Source organism: Gymnoscopelus microlampas, assembly GCF_963454915.1.
Source record: "Gymnoscopelus microlampas genome assembly, chromosome: 2".
NCBI classification, from domain to species: domain Eukaryota; kingdom Metazoa; phylum Chordata; class Actinopteri; order Myctophiformes; family Myctophidae; genus Gymnoscopelus; species Gymnoscopelus microlampas.
Genome location: NC_139939.1, coordinates 18,595,980 through 18,622,445, shown reverse-complemented (window position 1 = coordinate 18,622,445; position 26,466 = coordinate 18,595,980). Strand labels below are relative to the sequence as shown.

General features: G+C 42.8%; 1 protein-coding gene across 7 annotated transcripts in view; it reads right to left on the bottom strand.

Annotated features, from left to right (window-relative positions):
• add3a (adducin 3 (gamma) a) overlaps window positions 1-26,466 on the bottom strand; it is a 130,019-nt gene that overhangs the window by 51,702 nt on the left and 51,851 nt on the right. For 4 of the 7 annotated variants that reach the window (XM_084078382.1, XM_084078387.1, XM_084078386.1 and 1 more), the window contains exon 1: window positions 4,789-5,200. The exons of the other annotated variants lie outside the window; for them this stretch is intronic. The gene's annotated coding sequence lies outside the window, so the exon portion shown is untranslated. Of the gene's footprint in view, window positions 1-4,788; window positions 5,201-26,466 lie in introns of those variants that run through there. 7 annotated transcript variants of the gene reach the window in all.

Sequence of the window (26,466 nt, the reverse complement as noted above, 5' to 3'; positions counted from 1 at the left end):
ACTGATATAGAAATAGATACAACATTCGCGTTAATGGGGCAGCTGATGCCAATTTTCATCACTATTTGTAGGCACTCATTTTAGGTATGTATTATGCAAGTCCTCAAAAGCCTATGGTCAGCTCTGAGGTAATATAATGCATGAAAGCCTATCCTTTAGCAGCTGGTCTGTTTTTGGGCGCTGTGCCCTCTACTCTACTGCAACAAGCATAATGCACATGACTTTTATGGCGTGGCCATAGGCCAAGCCATCTTTAAAGTGGGGTCCGGGGACCCCCAGAGCTCCTTGAGGTGGTTCCAGGGGGTCCCCTCCAAAATGAGGGACAGTTTATGTCATTAAACTATTAAACTATCGTTTCACCAGCAAAAGGTTAGCCTAATGAGAGAATGTATAATTCAGATCATAGGTTTCACTCCCTCCACTGTTATCACCCCACCTACAGTAATAGAATATTTTCTTAGTGGTCCCTGGCACAAAGTATTTTCAAATGAGGGTCCATGGCCTAATACATATCAATTTGGGGTCCTAACCTGAAAAGTGTTTTGTACTGTATGTACAGTATGTCCACTCAACAGTAGACCAATCACAACTCATGCCGCTATGTGCATGACAGCACAAAACAGAAGCACCTCTGGCCATGAAAGCCTTAAGTGCCTGGTGAAGTGAAAGTGAAAACCGGCAATCACACCCCTTTTGTTCTGTGGATGAAATGCCTGTTGGAATTACAATGGTATTAATAAAGATAATCAGGTGGAAAAGTGGTGGACAGTGTGGTGAATAAAGCGTCCATATTCTGGTGCTGGTTCTGGTTTAAGTGGTAACAAGATGGATGAACTAGAAAGGATGAAAGGGTCAAAAAAAGGAGACACTACTATGCTATTAGTCTATTACATATTAATGCCATTATTAATCAACCAAACTATGCAGAAAGATGAAGAGAGAGCAAGAGACTGTATCAAAATGTCCTGGATAGGAAGAACAGTCGAGGTCGAGTGCAACAGCTGCAGCATCTCCAAAATAAAAGTTACACACACACAGCTCACACACCCACACATTTACAAAACACACATGACGCACACATCTCTCCCCCAGTGTTTACACCGCAAGCCAGGCCTGCATTACGGCTCTTTCTCATGTCTCTGCCAAATGTGGGGGGACAAGATGACCTAACCACAAACAGACACACTGTTGCACGCCCCAAACCGCTGCTCCATCCCATCCCTGTTCACTCACATCGGCAAGCACGGCCTTGGCACGTGCCATCATATCTCTCCATTAAGGGTGCAACAGTTATTCGAAAAATAGTGAAAACAGCTGATCTACAAACTCACTATTTTTTATATTTTTGTGCAACATTGTTGGAGTGGTTAATACATACATTATTACTATTACAGCTGCTACAATGTCTGAGCCACAACACATTTTTACTTTTATGTACCTATACACAAGACGTAACAATAAAGAAATCTTGGCTTGAACCCTCTGTCAATCGTTCTCTGTCGCTAAACTTCCAGGCAGATGTCTTTTACCGAGCTGTGCCTCCTCTCGCACCCTGGACAGGTCCAGATAAATCTATTAGGGGCCAAAAGTCACAGTTCAACCCTAGGGCTGGGCTGCACAATTAATCGAGAGACTTGGCATTGGCAACTAATTTCAACATCTTATTTGGTCAGCTGTCGCACCTTGGCCTGGTTTCCTCATTATTACTCAAAAATAGCAGATCCACAAGCTCACAACACAAGCATTACTTGTAGAAGTATGAAAAAGGCCTCAAGTGATTAATAATCTGAACAGTAAACAACCCATCTGTCATCATCGGATACTCAAAGGAGAAGTTCCGAAGCACTTAGCGAACTACTTCTCCAGAGTAGGGGATGCTCATATGTACATATGAGGGAGTTCCTCTGACCTTGCCCCCCCCACCCCCCCCGCCCCCAGTTCAAGTCACTCAAGGTTAAGAATGCATCCTACTACTACAACACAGTGGAATGCTCTACCAACAGCCGTGAAAGTTATTAAGTCCCTATTAACGTTTAAAAATGACCTAAAATCATGACTCCACCTAAATTCAAATTGGTCTCATCCAAATTCGTTCCCCGGCTGGAATACCCCTAGGTTTGAAATCGGCTCACCCCTTCTGTGAGTTTGCCCTTGTGAGTGGCATCCTCCGTGTGTTGTATCCCTGCCCCCCCCCCCACGTGCTTTCTATATTATATCATGAACTGCTTAAAACTGTATATTTTAACATTATATTTTATTTTGTATTGTCTGTTGTACTCTTGTTTTTGTCCAGTGTTGAATGTTTAATGGACCACAATGGAGACATGCCTTTGGTTTTTTGGTGTCTTATCCATTAGCCATCTTTTTAACTCATTGTACTGCTGTACTTTAAAAAATGTGTCAGTAAAATATTCAATCAATGTCATCAGACACACAGAGGAGCAATACCACCACATTCACCATTACGTACCATTTGACCAAAGATATTGGCACTGGCAGTCATAAGCACAGTGAGCAAATCAATGATGGTTTATCAATAATCATAAAATATTCAGCAAACTAATCAGGATTATCATTTTAGTCATGATCGCCCTAGTTCAAACTCAATCGGGCACTGACATTATCTTTTTTATGAACAAGCACATTTTAAGAAGTCTGCCAAGAGGAAAATAAATGACGCAAGACTGGCCATTTCACAAAGGTTAATTAAATAGAGTGGTAAATAGTAAACACTAGCGTAATTGATATATACTCCAATGATTTGTATCGGCTAGACGGCTCAGCCTGTGTTTGCTGAAGAGCTCTAGACTGTGACCGCAGCCTGAGGCAAGGTGACCACAACAACCTCTCACCCTGTGACCTATAGTGACCCTGGCTATTCCCCCCTCCCCCCTCCCACACATCTGTGTGATCTGTTCACAGGCCCTCTAGGCAAAAGGTGGCTGTCTCTCTGAATATTCATCACAACTGTTTACGGGGTGCTGCTGCTGTGAACCATTTCTCAACACAACAACTCTTTGTTTACAAGGTGTCGCGTCAGCCTAGCTTGCTAGTGGTTACACAGCTAAAAAACAAACAAAGCTGTTTCTCACAAACACTGTGACTGATGCGTTCGTGTCTTCTGGAATCAAACATGATTATTAACTAAATCAACTAAATATGTTGCTTTTTGAGTTATAACTTAGTTATCACTGTAAGATGTGAGCTCATGGACACCTCGACACATAGCTGGGGGCCATGAACCTGGTACCTTCTCGGTTTCCCATGTCGCCTCTCTATACATTCAGCTATGGCCGCCTCATACTAGTATAGGATAACCACGTAAAACCTATACTTTGCCGTACGACAGTATCGCGTGGCCTAAATAGCTGATGCTGATAATGTTTGTGTGATACTTTTAGAACGTGAATGAAGCAGGCAGTACCAGTGACAGAATCCATGGGGCACACATGGTACATCTTTCGGTGCAATATCAATAAGGAGGAGACTACATTGATGAAAAATGTACTCTCTCTTTCTGTCTGATCGTCTGTCTGGCTCTCTCTGTCTCATGTCTTTCACACTGTATGACACCTGACACACAAACACAAACACTCACTCACCCACACATCCATTTCTCCTGCTCATAGTATCTCTATCATGCCTGGGGAAGCTTCAAAGCGTGGTTGCCTGTGTCCCTCTGCTAGTTGCCACTTCTAAAAATAGACAGGGCGCCTTTTGGGTCATCTTTCAGACCTAACAGTAACAATACCAGGAAAGATTCTGTACATTGGCTAATTATATCCACACACCCAAGCGCACACCCACCCACACAAGGAGGCGTGTTCCCAGTCTAAACAAGCCAGAGACAGGAGTGAAGCAGTGAAACTTACAGTGAAACTAGAGAGCGCAGGCTGAAAGTGTAGCTTCAAGATATACTGTACCAGAGGATTTACTATGACTTGTTACTTTTACTATTCTCTATTTATACATGTCAGTGTGTAATAGCTGGTGGGTAGACTTGGTCCACTGTCAGTTCACCCATTTAGATTTTCTGGGCAGGTTGCAACACTGAAGCTGTTCTCATTATGATCATTTAAAATGACAAAGCAGTTTTTGTCTAAATGGTACGACTGCACGTATTCGTGTTTTGGGAGGGGATATGAAGCCAACCTCTAATATTTTTGTTTATTTAACATTTTCAAGGTTGTTGTTTTTTATTGGCCACATGCACTTCACAGCTGTGGCAACATTGCAGGCAGTGAAATCCTTGTACTTTAGCGCCTCTTGACAGTGTGGACAAATATAAAAACAATAAGATTCAAAATTGTTGTTTTGTACAGGGCTAATAACTAAATCCCACTTCCGTTGTGGTCAACACCAAGTACATAGAGCCAAGCCTTTTAACCAGTGCTTAACAGTGTGGACCAGCATGTGTTTATGTGTGCAAGCAATATGTGAAAGCGTGTGTATGAGAGGTCTACGTGTGCCCAGGCACCCATACAAAGATGGAATTCCCCTACAATACAAGACGTTATTGGGATCATATCTTAAGGTCATATCTCTGTCTCTGACACACAGATGTTATCAGGTATATAAATAAAGCAGGAAAATAGTGATCTCCCATTCAAAAGGAAGTTGGTTTGCATGTCAAGTGAAAACATGAAATCCTAAGGGGGAAAATGTGAGAGAGAAAAAGATCACTGCCCTTCCAGCTGCCAAACCAACCACCCAAATAATCAGATAACCAGCCGCAAATAACATAACAACCATTCCCATACGCAATCAAATAATTGGAGACCAACCAACCTTGTAGTATGTCCTCGTTAGTCAGTGACAGAGCAGGCAGTAGTAGGCAGCAGAGTCAAAACACATGTCTATCTCTCTTTCCCTCTCTGGGTCCCGCACTCAAATTCCACCACAGTCAGTCTCCCATACAGAAAGCCGGGAAGCGAGAGAAGGTGGAAGACGAATATGAAAGAGCCACACGGCAATAAAGAAAACCAGTTGGTCCACTTCTCCCTTCAGTTCGGTACAAATATATTTATTGTAGTATATCCTCTTTGGTTCTGTAGCAGACTGAAAACAGACGTCCTTTCTCCCCTGATTGTGTGTGTGCACTGCTTCTTGGCTGCCCCGGTCGATCACCACTGAGAAATATCAACAGCTGTGAGTGTCTGTGAGTGTGTGTGTGTTCTCAGCAAATCTGGGAGTGTGTGTGTGTGTGTGTTTGTGTGGAAAAGGAGCTAAAGTGACCACGTGACATTGGTTTAATCCCCGCCCCGCCCACCCGCCCACTGGCAGTAAGCACACACGCACACACACACACACACACACACACACACACACACACACACACACACACACACACACACACACACACACACACACACACACACACACACACACACACACACACACACACACACACACACACACACACAGCTAGACCAATCAGAGCTCAGGCTCTCTCTCTCTCACACACACTCACACACTCACACACACACACACACACACTCACCACCACCCCTCCTCCTCCCTATCCTACTCTCTCTCTCACTCTCTCTTTCATGTGCTTCCCTTCCACCCTTTCTTCTCTCTCCTTTTTCAACTCTCTTCTTTTATCCCGCTCACTTTCTTTTTGTCTCTCTCCCACATTCCACACCTCTCTGCTCCCCCCTCCCCCTCTTTCATTACATCCCCCATTCAACCCCCCACCCCAAGGCCCCAACCCCCAGGCAACTGTATTAAAGGTCAGTGTTTATGGGCGGGGCGTGCAGTAGTGTACTCATGTATACAACAGAAACACAACCTGCAGCAGCGGTTCCCTCTAGATGTCCCATTTCACATCCTCCACAGCCCTGTCCACAATCTGCTCCTAGTTCAACATTCATTAAAAATGCAAGCAAAAAAAGCAGGAAAAAAAGAAAAAGTTTATCTCCCATACAGGTACACAAGACAGAGTAAACATTATTTGGTGTCATCTCCTCGACGTTGTAGCAAGAATAAAATACATTGAAGAGCTACAAAATAAAGTAGCAAGATAAAAGTAACTAAATACTAGCCCCATACTCGGATTTCCACCCACCGTCTGTCCGGGCTATCAGACTTCGACTACAGATCCCATAGATAGAACCCCGCTACTGCCGTCCATCCAGGCCATCTTAGGTTGAAACTAAAATAAAGCTTGATAAGCAGGGTTTGGTGAAAAGGCAGAGCACTTAACAACCGAAACTACAGGAGCAAGAGTCTAATAAAAGAAGTATTGTCACATCTCCTCATGCCTGGCAGAGCTCCAATCAGCAGGTTCTTCTACGTGTAGCAAGACAACAACGTCCAGGCAGCCAGCTTGCTGTCAACAACCTGCTATCCAGGTCATGAAAGATGCTGTTTGTCTTTCATCTTATGCTGCGTCTTCCTGTAAGCATATTTACATGTGGATCTCTTTACAACATATCCGATTGCACAGTTTTGTTGTTCAAATTGTATAGGTGTGAGCAACATGAGAGAGTGAGACAGAGAGAGATTTCTTAAAGGTGTACTGCCCATGGAGAAATTACATCCATTTCACTGTACAGGAAGAGCAACGTGAAGGTTCATTCATGTCCGGGAAAAAAAGTATTGTAAATGTTATTGGATACTGATGATTACCTAAATGACAAGAATCTGTCTGTCTGTCTGTCTATCTATGTATGTATCACATGCACAATGCTTATGTGACAGTGTGCAGTTATACATGAGTATTATGTCCAACTAGAAGTACTACACGGCTGGTTTTGTTAAAAAACAAACAAATAAATACATAAATACAATACAATACACTACACAGGATGGTCACAAACACAACAATGACAGTCCACTGCAGCCTGACTCTTGCTGTGTCTCGTCTCAACACTCACGGACACATTCAACACTTAGCCAATAGCCAATAACTCAGAAATATGGTTTACCACTTGAGCGGTAAAAAACAACCAAGAACAAGGAGGTTGACCAGCGTTGCCGACACAATACGGAAGAAAAACAAAAAGCAAGCAAAAATGCCACATCTGGGCAAACACACATGACCAGAGAGATCAGTGGGGAATGATCCACGCTCCATAAAGTTGCGGGTGAGCAAAACAATATATGTGGGTAGAATAGAATCGAGCTTCTGGTCACGTAACCAAGTTTTACATGTATGCGTGTTGCCTTAGGACCAGTGTGTAGTACTAGTACTGTAGGTATGTGACACATGCTTTTCAGTGGCACGTAACACATGTAACACCTTGTTCAAAGGAAGTGGCCTCCATGATTGAGTTGTTGACACATCGTTAACACCTCAGAGGTGAACCTACAGCAGCCAAAGGCTAAGGTCAATGCTGGGAGGTTCAATGTCATGCAAGGAGCTTCACCTTCAAGTTTATAAACATTGTCATAAGAATATAGAAAGAAAACAAAGGAACAGGACAACAATGAGGTATGTGTAACAATGAGTCTTGTGCAAGACTTGTGCAATCTGGGAGCCTTGAGGCTAAGATAGCATTACATTCTAATTGAATACTATTAAGTCAATGTACATTTTTACCATTCACAAACAAATAAATGGGATGTGATGAGGAAAGATGTGAGAGACAGATGACTACATGGTGCGTCATGAAAACCCATCTACATGTAGTCTGAGTCCAGTGGTGTGTTCTACCGTCAGATGCTGTGTACGGCGTATACCTTGAGATTTTTTTTCGTCGCTACCGTATACCTTCAAAAACTGTTTCATCCATTGAAAACGCGAGAGCGTATACCCACGACCACGCGCATCGTATCGTAGCGTATACCTTCCGAAAAAAACTAGAACACAACACTGGCTGAGTCGCAAGTGTGTCAGATTAAGGAGTGTGTGGGGGATTTACATAGAGAGAAGTATGGGTGTGTGTGTGTGCGCTCGTGCACGTGCATGTGTTGCTGATAGCGGCGTTACATGATGACGAGCATTATCAATTTTAAATGATGATGACTGCTGTAATATCGGCTGTACAGTCGATGGCATTTAATCACATAGACTAATGTGATTCCCTTTTACTGAGAGGGAACGTGCACATCCACACACACTTGTGCATGCACATACAGTTGGTACCTTATATTAATGGCACAGGATGGACTAGTGATCACGTTAATAGCCAAATGCAGCTACATCAAGGAGGCCATGTGTCTGTCTAAATTGCCATCACATGTAAATGTGTATATTGCCAGATGTCATGGCTTACCCATCACATGCACTGTACTCTTACGTAACATAATGTTAGACGGTGTGCTCCTCTCTGGAATGGCTTGTTTTTCATGCCTTCAAAGCTGTATCACTGTAAAAAATGTAACTGGTTATATTGTATTAAGAAAAACTCCACTGTACCACACTGGGTATAAATCCTCAGAATCAGAACAAATTTCTCGACCTCACAAGTCACTCGGCTTGCCCAGCATATGTGACGAAAAGTCCCTGAGCAAGTCATGTAACCCCTAACAGCTTTACCCCCGCATTAAAGCCACCTGAGCAGCCATCAGCTGGGTGAAGCTGTAAGAACAGCTCAGAGGCCTAAACCACTCCACATCTACATTTAACTGCTCCGTCTAAATGTGTACTCAGGCTGTAAGGCAATTCAGTATAATCTCTGCATGCTATAATCTTTTCTGTAGTTTTGCAATACAGTACTTTTCTCATTTCTGCAGACAGCATTCGTATCTGCATCTGCAGTGCAGAGAATATACCCAGTAAGGAGTGGCACAGAGAGAGGGAGAGAGAGAGGGGAATCTTTCCCCATGGTAATTCAGACTGAGAGGTCAGTATATCACTCAGCACTTTAGTCCCCCTCCATCACAAACCCAAGCTGGCACTGCCAGGCCTGAGTCAGGGGAAAAATTGCACCCAATGCCCCCCGACACAATACCCACAGCTGAAACTGCTGAACAAGCTACAAATCTACTATAGAATCTTAACAGCGGTGGTGAGTGTTTGTGTTTATGATGACTTCTAAATACAGTAGTTACTCTAACTGTATCATGATTGTATACTACACAACCATAATAGGGTTAATTCAAGTTGTGCCTATTGTCTCAGTTTCATTTAACGATTGCATAGGTGTAAATCCATTTTGAAAGCGATCTACATTGCAGATACAATGAATAAGTGTGCTTCTTAAGAAATCACTTTACATAAACTCTATACTTAGTTGACCTGGATCCCCAAGGTCTCTATACCCGACCACCTCCTGTTTTCACTTTACACCAAATATCTTTGCAGAAAATAGGCAATCAACAAGCTCACAATGCGTTGTGTTGTGAGCTTGCAGATCTGCTATTTTCACGGAATGTTCGCCCTTCCTGTGGGGTTCAATTCACATGATCCGTTGTTACGACAACCCTGTAAGTGTAAGCGCTCTTTCAAACCCAATTCATGCTACAGTCGCCCTCACAGTATCGTCTCTAAGCAACCATATCAGGCGTTTAGTGATAAACACTATGCAAGTCTATCTCCTAATGATAACTTATCACGCTCTTCTTAACAATAACTGCTGTGATTGCTCATCCTCCACTGTGCCCCTGTGACAAAACTCAAGACAGTCTAAAAAACTAAACAGAAACATCTGAAATGCGTGTTTTGTAATCTGTGGTCTCCAAGCAACTATTTCAAGCCTGGTGAATGACGACTCTTTTGCACAGCAAGCTGCAAGCCCATCCCTCTGTTTTAAGTCAGCCTCTTACTGACCCGTACGATAATATGGTCAGTAACAAAAACATAGTATGGAGGAAGAGCTGGGCGGCCTGCTTCACCATCTACACTCTGGTATCCATTTACTGTAAAACCCTGCTATCAGCGTTCAGTCAGCATTTCCCATCAAATGCCAAGCTGTAACAGCAGTGGACGGAGTATGTTAGCCGATACTAACCGTTCAGGAATGCAAACACTTGACCTCATCACTGGGACCGGTGTCCCTTTAGCAAGAACAACAAAATGGCCTCCTCGGGTGGTAGAGACGTCACAGGGGAATGACAGATGTGGTAATGCCTAAGATAATAAAAAACATTCTGGATTAAATGTTTTTAAGGCCACGCCACTGGAATAATTAAAAAAAAAGGTTCCACAAATTTTTGTTTTCGACCTCTCCCACCTCAGATACGAGATAACAGCTTCAGTCTGAATGGTTTAGGGCCAAAACACGTTTTTGATCTTGTGATTCATCATGAACCATCCTGACCTCTCTTTATGTCCCCAGAAATAAAACTGCAGTGTTCAGTTTTTATGCACCACTTATCTGAAATGAAACTATTCAGTTTTCTGCCACTTTTAGTTTTCAGTGACATTTTTGATTCTTGAGTTGCACTGTTTTATCTTAACTTAAAGCATTTTGAATTGCCTTGGTGTTGAAATGGGCTTTACAAATAAACTTGCCTTCCCTTACAAAATTGGGTCAAGTGTAAGAGCCTTCCAAAGTACTTAAGACATTATTTTCTTCTGGTTCCTCACACATTGTAGTAGCAATAGAAAATATGTAATAATACCATTAAGAAATATTAAGTAACAGCTCATACAACATGCAGGAATTTGCAATACTCTTGCTTATGTACTGTAGGCCTACTTATAATTCACAAAGATTTAGGACACCAAAGTTGGCAATGGGATAGTCCAGTGGTTAGAGTCTAACCACTGGACTATCCCATTGCCAACTTTGGTGTTACAGAATCGTCTGTCTAACCGTTAGACAGACGATTCTGTAGCAGGAAGCCTGTACCAAGTTCAAGTTTAGTCCACCATGAACACAATATTCCACCCACTGAATCCACAAAATAAATAATTAATGACAAAAATAGTCTTTAGGATAATGAATCGGGTGACTAATTTTTACAGCCCGGTTTGCGGTGTCCTTGGTGTCTTGTCAACAGTCAGTTACCATGACAATGAATGTCATAGTAGTGGATGCTATTACATACAGAACATTGGCTCTGGTAACACATTTAACCTCCATTGGCCTTAAAGGTTAACTTACAGAGCAGTATGTCGCCTACTGTTCAAACACAGAGATGCGCACACACATACGCACGCACACAACTAATTCTGTCACTCCCATGTCTATTTGGTCGTTTTATGATTGTAGGGGTGGAATCATAAGTAGCCATTAATCCATGTTTGAGGGGTAAAGAGGTATTTAGAGAGGAGCTAATGAATAACATAATGAGAATGCCCTTAGGTTCACTTCCTACAGGGATCTGAACAAAGCTGTCAATGTTTGAGCAAATGGACTCATTAACTGAAAGAACACAAACACAAGCAGATGCATGCATGCACACACACACACGCACACAGAGCCACGGACAGCCACATCACCCATAAATCAGCACACAAACGAAGGCTATACATCCACAGACACACACAGTCATTACATAGCGCTCAAGCATGACCGGGGTAGCCTGCCTCTGCCTTGAGGCTCAGGTAGAGAGACAACAGAGTTCACTTGAAGCTGAGGAGAGCGAGGCACCAAAAAGTCTGTTTGTTCAGGAGCCATCATTACTCTTTTCCCGTCCTCTGCTCAGAAGGATGAAATGAGCCCTGGGGCAAGTTCAGATGACCAACAACAAAGAGAAGTTATTGCCCTAAGATACTAGAGTGAAATGTACTACTGCAGGTCAACTTCAATGGTGTTTACACAGTGCTTCCTTACATAAAAGCATAACCACGTTTGGATTCGGGAAAATGAGACAAAAGATTTTATGGCTAGTTAGTTATAAACGACAATAAAGCCAGTTTAACAATGGGAACAGTTAACTATGATTGACCCAGTTTCCAGGGTTATAACTGCCTAATATGGTTTAACCCATTTAGACCTGAGGCCGGTTTTCTGAAAAACTTCTGATTTTAATTCAAAAATTTCAAACAAAAATATGTTGCTATATATACACAGCAACAGCTAATGTTACACAAAGGTGTTCCCGGATTGAAAGGTATAACAATGTATAGGTGTTCCAGGTCTAAATGGGTTAAGTTAAAGATTATGGAGTGTTGAGAACATAAATAAAAAATAAATAAAATAAAAACATGTCTGCAGACTAGTTCCATTTGTAATTTTCATCATGTCTCTCAACACTGTAAGAGCTGTAGGCTGTAGGATTCCAAGCTTTTATAATGGTAAATAATGCAAATGGTAAATGCATCATTTGCTACTACAAGCTTTCTATTCACAACTAACATGAACTAGGGGTGTTAAAAACGCCATAATTGCGCAAATAACCCATTGAAACTTCTCATTTGGTACGGCTGAATTCATCATTTTGGTGTAGTGTATATGGGAGCATCGTGGATTTAGCGTTACCTGATGACGAAAACCAATAGTGGTGGATAAAGCGGCGACTGTGTAAGCACTGTTATACATTTGACTTACAGTACTAGCAGCAATACTTCCATGATGACCCATTTATGAAGAATCACCCTAGTATGTCTGTGCAAAGAGGAGAGAGTCGGGTAGGAAATATGTAGCATTTAAACAGCATGTATCTCCATGCAGATTCAGAGAGGGCAAACTCCATTCTGTAACTAAAGCATTTTGGGGTTTATAGCAAAAGCAGGACTATGCAGCTGTGGAGGAAGGATGCAGGATTTCAGCATATGATTAAGTACTTGAGCCACTAATGGCACAATAATATCCCCTCTTGCCGACACTTCAGCAACACAGTAATTATAACTTTATGAACAGACACGACTGGGAATCGTCAAAGAACTGTCCAACACAATGTCGTGCTTACGCTTACCACAGATAATTGGCCTTAAAACATCACCCAGTGCGTTTTTTAGTCGATAGGCATAGCGATATCGGAATCTTAAAAAACAACAACGAAAAAACAATGAATTGGTAAATGCCTCTGACACATCAACATTTTCTTGTTTTTAACTGTCATTAACACCCCTAACCTAAACCTATAGCTTTGAGCAACTATTGTCATCACAATACGAAAGGATACCTTCCTTATCCATTTTCATACGTGCCTCAACATTTCTGAAAGAAAGACAAATCGATGGATTATATCAAAACACCTTGTCAAAAAATCCCCGTGGCTGTAGTGGAAGCTAAGGTGTGATCTGTGGCATTATTATCAACAATGCCCCTGATGAAGTCCCGAGGTTCACTTTTTTTCTAACAGCTGCTGTACATTGTTTGCATGGCGTCTCTTTGTGTAACTGTGCCCTGGGTCTGTTCTCCACAAAGCATTATATCTGCAGTCTGCACACTGCCATAGCTCTGATAGCAATCACTGCATTCTGCCTACGTAGCATGCATATCAAATCTCTTCACATGCAGAAAAGCACAGATACACAACTATCCTACACACCCATGCACGCGCACACACGCGCGCGCGCGCGCACACACGCACACACACACACACACACACACACACACACACACACACACACACACACTTTCCTCACTGTTGGCAACAGGATGCCAAACACACCTCAGGTCAACACAATCAGTAGGACAAAAATGAAAAAGAAACAATACTATCACTTGATCTTGTTTTTTTTTTTTCTACAACTGGTTTCCATGGTTACGTTGTCCCCTCAGCCACAAACGGACAAAAAAGCCTATGCATTTAAGTGCAAAATGGATAGATGTTCCAGAATGATGGTACTAGAATATGGAGGAATGCTGCTGGCCTGGGACTGAATTTAAGATGACAAAATGTCAGGAGTAAGTTTTATCCCAGAAATGCAAGAATGAACTGTGAGTGGGTGAAGACCTGAAAAGGAGTGCGGAGCAGAACATTTGAGCTTTTCTTAGTACTTCAGAGTGTGAACCGCTATTTTGACACTCGTGAGAACCAAGCTTCAATTCCTCAAAGTCCAAAGTTAGCAGCACTGTATTAATTCTCAAAAGTAGGGCAAGACCACTTTGGTAGAGGTTTGGGTTGTGTAGTTACTAGTTACCTTGCCATGATGTAACTCCTAAGGTGGACAAGAAATCAAAAATAATTGCTCCATTGATAAAAAATGTATAATTCAAAATATGCCCCTCATTGACATTATACGACATAAAACAGCTCTCAAAGTCACTCTTTTAGCACGTAAACAAACAAAGCTGATTCAGACAATATAGAGCACCACCAAACCCAGTTTGGTTTTTTAATAAAAATGTGAACTCCCTGCTGATTTTACCATTTGAAGATCTGGATCCGCGGATCCAGTCCGGGCTTTCTTCTTAATAAAAATAGCAAAATCAACAGGAAGGAGTATACTTGGCCCACACCCTCCTTTTTTCCCTCTCCACCGAATTTCTTTCCCGAACATAGCCAATCAAAAGCTCATAAGACGTTGCGTTGCGACATGTTGTGTCCATGTAGTTCGGCTAATTCCACTTACTGTTCGCCAATTTTCGCCCTAATGTTCCCCCACTATGACATGCCCAGAATCAAAATGCTACGGTTCATTTAATTAACTAGACCGGGCACCGGCCTACTCGAGAACGATGCAAGTCAGGAACGATGCAAGTTGAAAATGCTTGCCCTACCCGAGTCCCCGTTTGTCTGTCTCCCTTAAATGTCAAATGATCAAGCATGTTCAAATCATATATACTTTATATTACATTTTGTGTCAGATTTTGTCCAAAACAAAAGCATCAACCAGTGGTGTTACCCAGACGAGGCACACACAAGACCACTAACAACTGTTACACTACATTCACCCTTTACAAACTTCAGTGTGGAATGTTAACAACCGGAACAACCGTGGCTTATCAAGATCTTGGCTTATTTAAATGTCAGGTCTGGCCATCTACCATCTACACTACACACATGCAGCTTCCTGGTTATGTCACCCACACAGCTGATATAATCAAACTGACACAGACAAACATTATCTGTTGATGTCCTGAAGGCCACCAAGACGGTACACTTTCTCTTATATGGTATGACACATTGTTTGATTGCAAGGATATTGAATGCATTGGCTAATACGGTATGTAGTGTTGTGTGTAATATACTGTCATTGATACATCATGTCTATGTGCTTTAAATTCAAGGTCATACTGTCTTTGATCAAAGTGTGCCAGTGCTCTGTTATTCATACATCTACACCAATGTAATTGAGATGCAGTCCTCCACATCACTTAGCTAATGAAGTCATTCTAATGTTAGCAAGTGCCATTTAGAATGGTGAAAGTCCTACAAGAAATGTAACACAAAGAAACCAAGCAAACCCTGCAGACACACAGCTCAGCATACCCACACTCACGCACCCACCCACACACACACACACACACACTCCCAGACTCTAATCACATTATAATTACGGCCGTTAATGACAGACCCATCGAGTCAGGGTTTAACAAACCCCTGTTGCTTCAACCACGCAAAACAAAAACAATCCCTTGCCGGTCCCATTGCCTTTAACTGCTACCGTATGGACTCACCACCAAACACTGAGGAAGGCTAGACATACATACCCATGGTCATAGCTGCTCCATGGCTTCCCATCACCACACACTTTCATGGGAGAGAGTTGTTATCTAAAGCAAGCTGTAAATGTTCTCAAATCTCCAACTGACATCGATTCTTTGTTGAAAAGGGGTGGGGGGTTCTGTTCAATTGTTTGAGCTATCAAGATATAAGATACTGGTTTTCTTTTATAAAAATAAATAAATCAAAAGTTTTGAGACTGCTAGCTCATTCAATGTACACACAGGCACAACAAGGTCAAGGGTCATATTTGATCATCTTCAGCCTCAGACCTGTCTGTGTCGGCATGATTAATCGCAGAGGAGTGAAGTTAAGTTGCATGCCCAAATGCCTTGCTCAATTGAACACCAGTACTAGTTGTGAGCGCACTAGATGTGAGTTTCGGAGCCATTTAGGGAATTCAAAATAACAATCATGCTGACAGTTCCCACTGTAAGCCTTCTTAGCCAGCCATCTACATTATTCCTATGTGCATCACTTACAGTACAGACCTTTCAAGGGATGATCAAAAAGAAATACATGAACAATATGCTGCTGCTGCATCCAACTACTAACTGATAACTACTCTTATAAAACTACTCTTTGATTTCGTCACCTCTATGATAACTTCAAAGAATACACTGTTATAATGTGTATATATATATATATAGCATTCTTAACTTAAAGCCGTAGAAAATCGTAATGGCTTGCTTCGACATGCCACAAAGAAAGTCAGTGTAACCGAAAATGAACATAACCCGTGGCTTGAATTTGCTTGTAAACGCAACAGCTGTGTGTAACAACCTTTTATAAAAGAGACCCCTGGAGATGTGCCTGCATCTGAAACCTCAGCTGATCTAAGCTCTGCAGTAGAAGATAACACTGCTTTATTGTCCTGTACTTTTCCACAGTTTCTTTGTGGTAGTGGTCGAAAATCTCTCTCTTTCTGTGTGTGTGTGTGTGTGTGTGTGTGTGTGTGTGTGTCAATTTCAGAAATCATGATTATCTGAAACAACATCAAAAGGGCATGAAAGCCTCGGATGATCTTGTTGTTTGTTATCGTGTACAGGGTAAAAAAATACAGAAGGGTAAAAACATGGCTGACTGACCCGATATAGTACACTGTGATGTAAGCGGTGTAGCTGCAGCTACTGACTTCTGTCAATGCTTGCACGTTGGCACACCTAACACGCCCATTATTTACTTTATTTACTAGCTACAGCTGCGTTGCTTAGCCTTACATCACCGTGTAAAATGAGGACATCCTGCCATGTTCTTCTGTAGTCTTTAACCTGTATAGGAAAACAAACCACAAAATTGGCCTAGGCCCTAGGTCAATTTTGTGGTTTGTTGATGACAAACCATAGGCCCTAGGGGTTCATGCCCCTTCAAAAAACACATTAGGAAACCTCCATCAAAAATCTTAACATAGACACACATCACATTTGAAGCTTTTGGGTCACCATAGCTCAGCCATAACCATATAAGGAGTTCCTAATGCAGCTACGCCCAAATATGGAGTGTGTTGTCTAACCTCAATGTGTCGTCATGACATCAAACGCAAACAAATGAGTCAGCTCCATATATGGGCTCAAAAGGGGCATGCCTATATATGGGCATAAAAGGGACATGACTGACAGATACAGAGATCTCCATATATGGGAATGAAAGGGACAAGGACTGACAGATACAGAGATCTCCATTTATGGGCATAAAAGGGACAAGGACAGACAGATCTAGATCTCCAGATATGGGCAATTTGGGCATATCAGTCTGATTGGCAGTGCAACGTAGGTGTGAAGGACGCCCGAACCTCTAGTGTAAGACAAGTGCGCTAGATGAGCATATTGTTTCCGTCACATGGTATGTTGTGACAAAAAGGGAAATGGCTGAGGGACTTATGTGCTGTGATGCTGCTGCAGTGATGATAACAAGATGGAGTTCAAAAATGATGTGGCTTCATGTGGATCTCGGACTACATGTGGCCAGTCTGTGGCATCAGTCACCTATGATGCATCTATCATGTATGTCATATGCATTCAGTCAATATGCATTACACACACATTCATGGCAGAGGAAACCATGCAAGGCACCAAACTGCTCATCGGGAACAGTTAGGTGTTCAGTGTATTGCTCAAGGACACTTTGACACTAACTCAGCGGTAACCAGGGATCGAACCGGGAAACGTCCGATTCGGAAGCGGCCGCTCTACCACCTGAGGCACTGCCACCCATATCTGGACAAGGTCCAGGAGGATCCGACTGCCATTGACTTCCATTATGAAATGAAGATTTGGATGTTTGTTATCGTGTACAGGGTGAAAAAATACAGAAGGGTAAAAATGTGTCTGACTGACCTTATATACACTGTGATGTAAGCAATGAAGCTGCAGCTTCAATGCTTCTGTCAAAGCTTGCACGTTGACACACCCAACACGCCCATTATTTATTTTACTAGCTACAGCTGCGTTGCTTACATCACAGTGTAAAATAAGGACATCCTGCCATGTTCTTCCGGTGGCAGTTTTTGTTTGAAAAAACGTATGTTGCTATACATCAGTGGTTCTCAAACTTTTTCATGTCAGACAAGGACCCCCAAATTTATATGTATTTGCCCCCCTCCCCAGAAGGAAAGATTTGAGTTACAAATGTTCGCTTAAAATATATATATATATATATATTCAAAGATTTGCACACATTTTCACGATTTTCCCCAAAATAGCAGAACTAAACGCTTGTATTGCTGTACTTCGTAATGCTGCACTTCTGGGCAAGGCTATGAAATTATTATTTAGGTCAAGAATGAACATGAATTAAAAACTCACTCAAATGCACTCATCTACTTTTCTACCATAGATATCATTCCCCAACTGTCTGTAGCATGCATGGCATCAGTGTGTTTGAACGTCCCTGTTTCATAAAGACGGGTGTTTTTTGTGGAAAACCAAAATCACATGGCACATCCATAATTAGGGCTTTAATAAATATGCCCTTTTACGCTTTGAGTCAAAATCCATCTTCCAGAAATCCTTGTGAAATGTACCATTACATTTCCCTCAAGGAAAAGTAGGCATCAAGCGCCACAAATGTTTTCCACGGCGAAAGCATTTACTTACTCTTGGGATGTATTTTTACTATTAAAAGACAAGAAAAATACCAGTACATTCATCCTACCCGGGTGTTTAAAGTCCAAAAAAAGTGTTTAAAACCACCGCACACAATCCCATATCATAATCTGCTTAATGTCAGTCAAGTGGTACTTTGGTGATAATAAGGGAGTGGGAACCGTTATGCAATAGTATGAATGCAGAAACCTGATGTGCAGAGAATAACAGGACATGGGTCAATGTCCGGCCATGAGGGCCATCAACTCATCTTCCTCTTTTCTAAGCAAACAAAAATGACCGATTGACCCACTGAAATAAATCTTATTTCTTGCTTATGCTGTACATAAAATAAATGTATTTAGCAATAGAACATTTGTCTCATTCTCAGATAGGAATGCACTACTCTGTTGTTACTCAGCCACTGGACCTTGTGACTAGCCTGTGGTCAGACAGCCAGGCCGAACTATAGAGGAGGGGTTTCAGGGAGAGATCGGGTCTGGAGAGTATTTTGGGGACTCTCCATTACACAATCCAAGGAAACAGGCAAACTCAATATGTCGGGGTGTGTGTCTGGATGAGCTCATTCTGCATGGAGCAGAACTCATTCTCACACACACTCTCAACCCACCCCTCCAGCGCACATACACACATGCTTATCGGTACACACACTGCAGAGTGCAGACACATGTCCGAGTCACCCCCATATGACAGTTTCTATGGCAACCTCAAACAAACAGTCCCATGCACGCTGTGACCCCACCCCAGGCAGGCAGGGAGGGAAGGGAGACAGCAGAACAACAGAGAGATTGAGACAGAAAGAGGGATAGCAGCAGTGAGGGAGATCACAAGGGGATTCCATAGCGGCATATGGTTCACTTTATGCACGCTCCAGATTTCATTCATAGCAGAGACATTTAAAAAGATAACACACAACACTGGAACCCTGCTCCATATGCAAACGTTTAACTGCCGCCCATATAGGTCCTAAACTGATTTGTGGCTCAACTGTGCTGAACCCTGTACCATGACTGAAGCATGCAATCATACTATTCTACTAAACCGTTTTCAAATTGGGATAAACTTTAAGCACAAGCTTAACCACTTGAAACCTAGCGTCCCTTTTCTGAGCACGTCATAATAGGCGAGCATTTGTGAAAATAGCCGATCTATAAGATCACAAATTTTAGATCGGCCAGCCCAGGGGTGTCCCCCGGGCTAGATGGAGAAAAAAAGAAGGAGGCCAAGTATAGAGCCCTGGGAGACCCTGGTTCCCAAAGTATATAATGTTTAAGTAGTTAAAAGACGATTTCCCATCTAAAGTCTAGACGAGAAAAGTCCAAAGAGACCACCTCCACTGTGAACTTGACCATGACCTCTTGTTTGGTGTCCCACTTGAAAGGACACGATTTCTAAAAGAGTGAGAGGAGTTGTGAAAGAAACTCCTCCAACTGCAATCCCACAGGCCCTTTGTGTCTTCGCAACAAACGGGCCGGAGCCTCGATGCAGCGACCACACAGAGCCTAGAGCCCCAAAGGGCCAATTCATCCATTGGCGTGCCTCAGAAACGGTTAAGAACAAGCCAACAATAAACCTGCGGCTGCCCATCAAAGAGAAGGCTTCTTATTGAGGTTCGGGAACTTTCAAGGTCAATCAAGGTTGAAGACGCCCACATTCAAGGAACAAAAGGACATTGGCATTTCGCTGTTTAGTCCACTGTGGGCTCTGGGCATAAACCCTGACCACCTGACACTGTGGCATTTTCCAGTGTAAGTTTCCAAAGACATTCATCCTGCCGAGATGGAAATGCGTTACTCTACTGACACTGGAGAGGGGTTAGAGGCCAAATTCCAGTCAACCAGAAGAAGGGGACTTATACAGATAGGAAGACAAACTTTTTTTTTTCATTGTCCACTGTTGTGATAAACCAGGCAATGTTGTTGTCAAAATCAGCTGAAAAGACTGATAGCAAGTGGAAACTAAACAGAGGGAAGGGAAAAATCTGTTTACTGGAATGGAATCCGTGTAATCAGTGCAAAAATGTTGAGGAAACTTATTTGGCTTGCCCGTCAGAGTTGCTGCATTTATCACTGTGCTAATGTTGAAGTAGCAGCAGTTAAGCAGTTAAGTGCTCTTTCTGAGGAGCTTGTACACGATCCAAAACAATGGCATTCGTGTTCCAAGTGCCAAGAGCTTCTCGCTGGGTGAGTTCTGAACAAAAATATACCCATGATGCAGTGCATGGATCACAGGCTGGATTCCAAATGATTGGAGTGTAACCAAGGTTGAAAGGGCATTTCTTCCTTTTTAAGAGGGCATCGCACAGCACGACTCTACCAAGCAGGACAGGAAACAAGAAAAGTGTCCCTTCTCAATGAGTCGCTATGCTGTTACCCCCTCCCTCTCGCCCCACTACTCAATGACATGCTGTCAGAAAACTAGGAGAAGGGGGCCTCAGGAACGAGTGTGCACGTGTGCGTGTGCGTGGCCTTGGGGGCTGACACGTTTTTCAATACAAATCATCCATCATATACGTGTTGGATGCAGACACCGATGACATCCACAGGGTCAGACATCTTGCTGGACAGCCCCCTCGGGGTCCTCCTATGTCCTTCCAACAGATCATTTACTAGCAACACTGCTGTCACAGAGATTTCAACTGAGATGGCTGTGTGAGAAAAGTCTGGCTGACTGGCAATTTACAGGCTACACACTTCAGTATAAGGGAAGATATGGGTGAACTGAACTTAGCAGCTTTTGTGACGTCGTCTGGGTTGTGATATCGGCACAGGAGGCAGTACTCAATTTGTGGACATAAATGATCAAATTGGAGATGTATCACAGATTTCAGAGAAGTATAGAGGGAAACATGAATTTACCATATTTGAACTTCAAGGAGTTTATATTGCTTTTTAGAAGTAAACTCTGGTAGGAACTTAAACCACTTAACCCTATATAGTACATTGTTAACTGGATTCCCTCAGTGGTTTGTCTATACTAGGTCTGCTCCTTTTTCCCCCCTCTACATCAAAATCTCGGAAAATTGCCCGTAAGAATACGTGCAGTGACAAATATCACTCTCCCCGCATGGCATCCCTCCACCAAACACGGGCCAATTGTGTTCATATTGACGCACGAAAAAGCCGGATGCACCACGGTGGCTTCGAACCCACAACCTCCGCGTTGTTGGGCAGGCACTTTACCACTGGTCAACCAGAGCGCTTGTGTGCATAGATTCTAAATAATTATTTATACTTATTCAGTATAGTTATACTAAGTTGACTGGGGGTTGGCTCCATCTCAGTCATGTTAGTGCTTAATAATATCTTCCTCACCTTATGAACAAATGACCAATAATGTTTTTGAGAAGCCTGGCCCTAAATTCAAGATTAGAGGCCCTTGTGTAGTTAACTTCATTCACTCGATTTGTGATCTAAGAATCTGCTTCCACTTGTCTCTGATCCTCTTAGTCTATTTATGTTTTATATCACTGCCCTATCTTTAACAGCCTACAGTATTTCAGTGCAATTGGCTTCCTGACAGTGATGTGTGTGTATGTGTGTGTGTGAGTGTGTGTGTGAGAGAGAAAGAGAGAGTTTCCTGTGAGGATGTGAGAGGTCACAACTTTCTGCTGAGACTGTGCATGCGTGCGTTGCCCTTGTGTATCTCTGGACGGTATGACCATGAAGCCAACGTACATCTTTCAGAGGAGGGGATTCATTCATCGTGAGAAAATCCCATCCGACATCAGAGAGGTTATTGACTGCCTAGTACAGAGGGACTGCTTTCATTTCAACAGATGAACCTCAATAAGGTCAAACTATCACTCATCTCTCAGAACCAAGACTATGGCAGAAGGCTTCATTGATCTACAGTATAAGAGCCCTGGATAATTAGACCACCAAAGAGGAGAGCGATGAATAACAGTACACCCCCCCTCCCACGAGGATGTAATACAAATGTGGGAGTGACCACACATCTTACTGCTCAAGGATATGAATGGATGCTCATTCATTTTCAACTAACTCTGTGTGTTTGTGTGTGTACGACTGAGGAAAGGTGGCGTGGCCAGCTGTTTCCTTACACACCCTCTCATTCTCTCTGTAACACACACACAAATCTCCATCCTCTCCAATCAGGAAGGACTTAAAGGATATCCAAAGGGCAGCAGCGTATCGCTGGGGGCAACTTATTGTTCTTACCCACCAATGTATGGGTCTCAGCGGAAACTTGGACCTTGTGATGCAATCGGGCAGGAAAAGCTTGTGACCCAGAAAAACCTTCTAATAAACTGACCCAGAGCTGAGGTAACATCCCACAGCAGAATATATATTTTTTTAGAGCGGTTCTCTTTAGGGTGGTTGTAGCTGAGTGGGTATAGGCTGTCTGGGAATCGGACGGTCACAATTTCGACCGTCGAAGCGTCTGTGAACAAGACGCTCTGAGCAGCCATCTGCTGGGTGAAGCAGTAAATACCCCCCGTCCTTTCCCTTCTTTGACACAAACATATGACGAAAAGATTTTTCATCAAGTGTCTGCTATGTTCAGAGACGTCGGTTTCTAAGATTGCTTAAAAGTGCCTGAGGGAAAAGCAGAGTGCTAATTATTAGTCATGATGTTCCACTTGTTTGATTTGTCGCCGTCTGGAATGCTAGATTCAGACACTCTTGACTTGCAGCATACCTGTGTCACCGTTGCACGCGCTATTGTCAAGTCAGGAGCATACCAAGGGATCTGATGACAAAGATCTTTAAGGCACTTCAAGGCAAGGCTCTGCAACCTTTTAAGCAGCAGAGAGAAGCCAAAGCAAAAGGGTAGAAAGGCTTACAGGGCCGATGAAGGCCCATAAAAGCAGGGGGGATTATCTTTTCAACTTTCAGGATTAGATGTCTGATCAGTCTCTCGCGGTGCTAAAGATCACTCAGACGTTTATTCAAGGAAAACTCCTGCGGGCTAATGGTAACTCAGAACTGCGCTGTGTCAATGTACATTAGCGTCAGGGTGGCTGGGCTCACTGGTCTACATCTGGGCCGCAGAGTGGTTTACATTTTAAGTATAAAATGCCATGTGTGACACTGTTGCCTTGTCAGAGAGACTTACAATGACGGAACAGGTATGTGACTTGCTAAATGACAGTTGATGGACACATTGGCTGTTGTGAAGATGAAATCTTTGTCCTTTCTATCTCCATATTTATAGGGCCAGCCATTTTACCCCTGTGTCATTTAAAATGCATTATAGGACTATTATCTGGGTCAGCTGAAGCTCTGTAAACAATTTAACACTCATCCTTCAGCACTATCATTGAATAATAATTTTCCAAGTACTTAATCAAATGTACCACAGAAGAACGTCCTTATCACTGGCGAATCCATTCTCATGCATTTGGTACACTCAAGCTGACTGAATGCACCGACTGAAAGCACTGACCTTAAATCAGTTTTGCACCCTCCTACATAATGATTTAAACTGGCATCATGAGATATGTAAGCATACCCTTGGAGGAATCAGTGACAAAGGCCACAGCCGCCTTTCTGAGAATGAGCGTTAATGTTGGAATGGAGATGTAGTTTCTCATGTTACGCGTCAATTAGCCAGCAATCTGTAGACTAGACAGGGCAGGTGAATGCAGCCATCAGCCCCAGGGTTTTCATTGTCGGTTTCAATTTAGACTGATCAAACGCAGAGAGGGAGAAAAAGGGAGAGAGATACACATGGAATTAGACACACCAGAGAGAGAATGACCTCATTGGAGGCCTGTTGGTGCAAGTGAGTCTAGTTGGTGAGAATCCATCTTGATTGGAACCCGACTGATATATCCATTTGAACGAAATATCGGCCATTATTTGACTTTTTGGATGACCGGTATCTGCAGTTGTAGTAGACAGTGAGATGTTCCGATTTAAAGAAAAATATATACAAGCAAGCACTATTAAAAAATAGCCAATCTCACAAAGTGTTGATCTTGTAGATTATTACTATTACTATTTTTGCCCGATGACAATGCCACCATTGGGATGTCAGGTAATAAAATATACCTTTTCCAAATGGATTTGAAAACTGTGCACTTCGTTGGACTCTTGGGATCGGCACCAGACCCAAAAAACTGGCATCGGTCGGGCTCTAGTCTTGATACATTTATCGGCTGTGCAAGGCAATACCGCAGTTATGTGCCGAGAAATTCAACAACACCCATCGCTTTTCCTCTTTTGTCTCCTCAGACTGAAAGCACACACCCACCCACGCCTTCATGCTCTGTCCATCCACACTATGATGTCCATTCTCCCATTACTCATCCATTATCAGTGGTTGTCAGATAAACTGGAGGGAGAGTAGGAGGATTGGATTGATGGGAAGCAGAGGACAGAGCTACAAGTCAGTGTAGTCCTGTGAAGCTCAACACAGCGGTTGGCCATACATTTTCTCTATAATCAGCATAACCTAAGATGGGAGTGTGTGTGTGTGTGTGTGCAGTTGTGAAAAGGCTCAGTTTACAAGGTGTCTGGTGGAACGATAGAAGCCAACCTCCAACTCTCTCACACACACACACACACACACACACACACACACACACACACACACACACACACACACACACACACACACACACACACACACACACACACACACACACACACACACAGGTCTATGTGGTGATACTCTCCAACAAGGCCTCTTTCAAGTCCTCCTCTCTGTTTAACCAATCTGAAAAAACACCCACTGTCCCACGCAGCAGGGAATTCTGGGACCGGCATGATGGGATATTTCCACATTTCAGACGGAGGGACTGGGAAGATTTATGGATGGTTGGTGGGTGACGTAAAGTATGACCATGTATCGCATATAGCAGAAGTGACCCTTTAAAAGAAAATAAGATACCGTCTGAGGACTCTTAATAATTGTCAGGACCACTGTCTTTAACAGAGGAGATCAGTGTGGAACAGAATGACCAACAAAAAAAGAGAAGAAAAAAAAAGAGATGTCATTAAGTGACATCAACTGATCTGAAAATTACATAAAGAAAACCAGTCTCAGAGTTAAATGAAAAAGCAAAATGTGCTTGGTGGATTACAGACCTCCACCCAGGTTGCAGTTTGTCTAAGGAGTTACACTGTTTCTGGTGCCACGTCCCCTAGTCCCCAACAGAACTTATGTGCATTTTTTTATAGGCCCACACACCCACCCACTACCACACAACCTTTTAGCCAATCAATGATTAATCAGTTCAGGACCAACGTTTCCATGAAGGTTTGTGTAAATCCGTTCATGACATGAGTTGGAGATAGACATAACGGGTGAAAACTTTGTCTCCATGGCTGGCGGAGGTAACGAGTGAAACACAGTTGGGGGAGTCAAGTGTGTATTCACATACTTGAGTGTGCAACATGAGTCTGTGAATGAGAAGATTTTCCTGCGTAATAACAAGAAAGTAAATTCTTCCATTTCTCCCTTCCTTCTCTTCCTTGTTTTCACTCTCATTCACTCTCTCACTCTCTCTCTCCTCCAGGCTGTGTGTCAATCCATCCGTCGCTAATCCTCTTTCTGCATGGCTCACTGAATCCTCAGTGTTCATTTGTCTGCCCCCTTTGTTTGTCTTTTCAGTAGTGTCTGCCTCTCCCTTCTCCCTTTCCAGATATCCTCCAATCCTCTCTTTTCCCCCCTTCTATCACATCCGTTCAATCCACCTTCATCCTTGCTCATCTCCATGACTCCACCTCTCTCCCTCCATTCATTCATCCTTCATTCCCTCCTCACGTCCTCCTGCACCGACACTCCTGTCTACTCTTTTTTTCCACACATGAAGGACAGTGCAGCATTCCACCGACTCCGCCCCTTCCAACCCATGCAGAAAAATAAATAATTGTCCACATGTTGTGCTGGAATTTTAATGACTTCCATAGCTCTACTTTGTCTCTCTTCCAGAAATCCAGGA